Here is a 5,513-nt window from a genome sequence, read left to right as displayed (position 1 = left end):
ACAGAAAGACAGAAAGAAAGAAAGACAGACAGACCAAAATTTCTGCGTTTAAGTTCCCCAAGAAAGACTATCGTCTTTAAAATATGACCACTGGAGTACGTCACTTAATATACCCAACGGTCGGAAACACTGCCGCACAAGCGTCCCAAAGAATTACGTCATCACCACCATCTTGAATCTGAGCCTAACTGAGCTTCCAACCAGAAGTGCGATAACTGAAGGCGAAATTGGCGCTCGAGTCGATGGCGAGTCAAAATGAAAGCAGCCAATGGCAGCCCGCCGCCGTGCCGGCAAAGCCGTGCGCCCCGCGCCGGCCGCCGAGGCCGCGCGCGCGCCGCAACGCTAGTTTTGAATTTCTCGAAAGTTCCGTTGTAGCATGAAGCGAGCGTTGAGCGCGGGCACCAGGCTGTCCGTGCAGGCAGGCTATGCTTGGGGGACACCTGCAAGTCTCTCGTTGAGGTTGGCGGATCATTGTTCGCTTTTGAGACTATTGGAGCGGTCGTTATGGGCAGCCGTGCTTGCCGCCGCCACATCGGAGCCCGTCGTAGTCGCCGGCCTTGATGTGAAGTTTCGTGATGTTCCGTTACATGAAGCGACCGTTGGCCGGCGTGTGCAGTTTTTGCGGTGTTTCCGTGGATTGCTCTCTTGCCGCCGTGATGGTTAACGGCACACGCCATTCGTACATCATGCAGCGGTGCACGGATACTTCAAGACCGAGTTCCGCAAGATTCTTCCCTGATCGAAAAAACTATAGGTGAGTATGCGGTTTGCGTTCGCAGCCACACATATATAGCTTCATCGCAGTTGGACAACAGTTGTTTTTAAACGTGACTGAATCGTGAAGAGCACGATTTTGCATCGTTGTACCAAGAAGTAACGAAAATAAAGCACTTTAGACTCATAGTTTAACTTCTGCGTTTCTGACATGACTGCTTCCTTGGAAGTGCTTTTTGCATTTTTTGGCCTGTTTATCACTCGCCTTCGTTTAAATACGCGTTTCTGAGTCTGTGTATCTCAACTTGCACTATACCGAGACGACGAAACTACGTTTGCGTGATGTGACTGCGTAATTTTTGTCGTTTGAATTCGGTTTGCAACTGCTTTTCTGCAGGACGTAAACGTTTTCTTAATTATGGAGAAGGCCACAAGTGACGCGTTTGCCCAAGGAAGGGTTAATAACTATAGAATCTGCTCTCTGCGAAGTCTCGATCCGCAACCTCAAGTGCACCAGCTTTCTACTCTGCCCCCAGTGCTTTCTTTCGGTGCGTGAATGTTATGTTCAATATATGTACTTACAGCTGAAAAAGTACTCTTTGTGTTTATGTATTACCTCTGTAATTACCTATTGAAAAACCGTTCGAAGAACCTTCATGTGTAGACATGAGAGTTGTTTTTTTCTGGTGAGCCTTGAGTATTGCAAGTGTCCAATATGCAGAATTTTATTGTATGCGTTTATCTCAATGAAGTGCTCAGTGTACAGGGCATGACATTCTCACTTCAGTGACGTTATCTTACAGCTATGCATTGTATTCGCGGTGAAAGAAAAGCTGTGTAGTAGACTTATTTCACCTGGCCATTGGGTAATATGCGTTTCTTCGAATGTTATATGTGCTGCTGCATAAACGGACCATCGCCTTCATGCCGTTGCCGCCACCTAACTGTCAAGTAGTGGTCAAGTGCCAAATAATGTGTATTTCCCTTTTTAGTGCGATGTACTGCTTATATATATCTAGTTGTTTTGTGTTTCGTATTAGTACAGTGGTTAATAAGTGGTTCATTGCAATATTATTCCATATTTAGGTATTTTGCGCATCTTTATTGTTTTTGTCATGCACTTACATTTCGCCTACATTTCTTTGAATTTCATGACTCTGTCACATCAGCAGCTCTTGTGCACTTTGGTCAGTATTGTACTAAACACATCGTGTTACTTATATGTGTATACGTTAAAGGGCCTGCATTTTCAGTGTGTTCGATTTTTAATTTCCAATTTCTGAACTTTACAATGAACTTGTGTGCTGTTTAATCATGGACACACTGTGCATTCTTTAATTCTCTTCTTCTCCGGAACTTGTATCGTGCCCCATTATGTGCAAATCTTGAGTTTTGGAAACGGAGCAATAAAACGAAGTCACAGATATGTTGTGGGTGGAAGTCATCCCTTATGCTCTGGATCATGCTGGCTGCGTGCATTCAAACGCACTGCGCACCACGAGCGGACAGAAAAACATAAATGCGTGACAAAGCACAGTACGCGCGCACGCGAAAAAAAAAAAAAAAAGCGCGACACGCACACGAAAAAAAAAAAAAAACGGAGCGCGGCATGAACGAAGAAAAAGGAGCCGCCAAGAAAGAAGGCAAAAAAAACGGCGCCCGACATGGGAGAGGAGAAAAAGCAAGCGCGCCCGAAAAAAAAAAAAAGGAAAACGCCGCGAGGAGTGCGAGGGGGAAGGGGGGGGGGGGGCGAGAAGAAGCGAGCGGCTGTTGTTACTGTTGCCCCGACGACGTAAAAACGCAATCGTTACGTAACCGCTGCGTCATCGCCGCCATTACAGCGCTTCCACTCGCCAGGGCCGTAACTCAACGGCTTTTTTGGCGCTCTCGGCGCAAGAGTCGCAGAACGTTTGAATTACGCGTCCCTATGGGAGGTATACGAAGAGACCTACCAGTGATATACCTGCCGGTTTGTCTTCGCTGAGGGATAGGAATGTGCTACCACAGTACAAGGCATTGTTTTAAGTGCGTAGCGCTTTAGGGGCCCGGCTTGTCGTTCATCCACTGTCTCATGTCGCATGGTCACGCAGTGGTCAATACAGGCGTAAAACAGGGCTTGCAATGCTAAATAGTCAAACAAGTAGGGGTGTGCGAATAGTGAATTTTTTAACCGAATCGAATACGGATCGAATAGCAATGAAACCGAACTGAATACGAGTACTAATCGAATACTCTTCGAGTAGTTTTCGAATAGTATGACAGCCATTTTCAAAACAGTCTTCGAACTCAAGAAAGGGAAATTGAAAACTACCCTGTAGTAGCACGTAGCCACAAGGAAATCCGCACGGATTTCTCAGAAAGAAAGCTTCTTAGTTGCTGGCCCAAGGGTTCTTAACCCTTCCACCACCTTGCGGGATGTCGGAGAACTACTTTGTAATAATATGCCTTAAAACTCTACAACATTTTACTCGAACCAAATATTCACAAACATTCACCGATGAACATTACGGTTACCTTTAACCGACTGAAGATACCACAACTATGAAAACTGTGGTAAGCTCGTATACAGGAACGCCTGGGCCCATCGAAATATTTTACGCCTGTAGGTTGAAATGCAGCGGTGACTACAGTAATCGAGGTGATACTTGGTCGCCTGCTTTAAATGAAATACATAACGGCTAAACAGTTTTGCTGCAGCACCACAAATACGGTTAAAGATGTAATGAAACGGATAAACCTGTCATCACAAGGTGGGCCTCGGCACCAAAAGAATGTAAACGGTGTTGAAAGCTGAAGAGCAATTTACAGCAAACGCAACACTTGCGTCTTTTATTCATGAAGCTGAACGCTGTCGTAGTGCCCACCTTCAGTTATTACTGGATGAAGACAGGAACTCATTAGTGCGATGCAGCTGCACCACAGTGAAAGCTGAGTAAGAGTGAAGTTTTCGGAAAAATCGCCTTTATCTGGTAATAAATATAGCCTTGGTAGTCCCGTAAAAGCTTGAGCCGCATGCACATTGGTAATTTAGTGACTTGAAAGGACAAAAACTTTCTTTAGCTGTTCCAAAGTTCCGTTCTTTTGTGGTTCTCCCGTCGGTGCTGATTATTCGAAAAATATTCGGCATTTCGAATACGTAATATTCGATTCGAGTACCAGATCGAATACAATGCTATTCGATTCGTTACTCGAAATTTTCGAATATTCGGACACCCTTATCAATAAGGTCTAAAACAATATAAACTATGCAGGAACAAAACCAACAATTAGTCGCAATAATTTTAAAATCGCGAAAACGCTTCTGAAAAATCTGGCTGATACCCGCGTCGCGCAAGAGAGGGCGCCACCGCCTTGGCAAGCACGTGTTTTTCAAGGGAATTGCTGGGTTGCCCGTGCTACGCAGTTCCTCATGTTCCACGCTAGTGGAGCTGTATTAAGGGGACGCTAAAGTGAAACAATGAATCAATTAAATTGATGCATTGTGCTCTGAGAAGTCTAATGTCATTAATTTCACCATCATAAGTTTGTTAGTAGAGGAGAAAATAAAGGTCAAAGTATCATTCTTAAGTTGGGCGCCCAAATTTTCTCTCGTCACGTCGCGAGTTGCGTTTGTGCATTTGTCATATTTTGGCGACGAAATTTCCTTCAACGAAATGTCCTCAAACTTGCTATGTTGAGTCTATGGCCCCATCAAAGGTCGATGCACTTTATTTTTACGGATTAGGAACAACGTAGGACAGAGTAGACACCGTCAAAATCTATGACGTCACGGTGTTTGGTGCGGGAATTTCAAGGTGGCGTCTCCACACACATTCTCTCTTTTCGCGTTTCTCGCTTACCAAGCAAACTGACCAAGCAAACTATGGTCAGTTTGGAATTGTGAAAGGGTAATTTACTTATATGAGAAAAATCGTTTTTCACTGTAGTGTCTCTTTAAGCGACGGATTTAGAACTACACCAAGACCTACACAAGAATGACGTTAGCGCAGGATTTAGCGCGGGATTTAGAACTACGCCAGGACCTACACAAGAATGACGTTAGCGCAAGATTTGGCACGGGATTTAGAGCTACACCAGGACCTACACAAGAATGACGTTAGCGCAGGATTTAGCGCGGGATTTAGAACTACGCCAACACATACACAAGAATGACGTTAGCGCAGGATTTAGCGCGGGATTTAGAACTAAACCAAGACTTACACAAGAATGACGTTAGCGCAGGATTTAGCGCGGGATTTAAAACTACACCAGGACCTACACAAGAATGACGTTAGCGCAGGAATTGGCGCGGGATTTAGAGCAACACCAGGACCTACACAAGAATGACGTTAGCGCAGGATTTAGCGCGGGATTTAGAACTAAACCAAGACCTACACAAGAATGAAGTTAGCGCATGATTTAGCACGGGATTTAGAGCTACACCAGGACCTACACAAGAATGACGTTAGCGCAGGATTTAGCACAGGATTTAGAACTACACCAAGACCAATACAAGATTGACGTTAGCGCAGGATTTAGCGTGGGATTTAGAACTACTTTCTTTATTGTGAGGTATGAAACAAAAAATAAAACCTCGGCCCGCACCATCCAGGACCTACACAAGAATGACGTTAGCGCAGGATTTAGCATGGGATTTAGAACTACAGCAAGACCTACACAAGAATGACGTTTGTGCAGCATTAAGAACTACACCATGATCTACACAAGAATGACGTTAGCGCAAGATTTAGCGCGGGATTCAGTACTACACCATGATCTACACAACAATGACGTTCGCGCAAGATTTAGCACGGGATTTA

Source organism: Rhipicephalus sanguineus, chromosome 4 (genome assembly GCF_013339695.2).
Source record: "Rhipicephalus sanguineus isolate Rsan-2018 chromosome 4, BIME_Rsan_1.4, whole genome shotgun sequence".
NCBI lineage: Eukaryota > Metazoa > Arthropoda > Arachnida > Ixodida > Ixodidae > Rhipicephalus > Rhipicephalus sanguineus.
Note: the sequence above shows the minus strand (reverse complement) of the source record.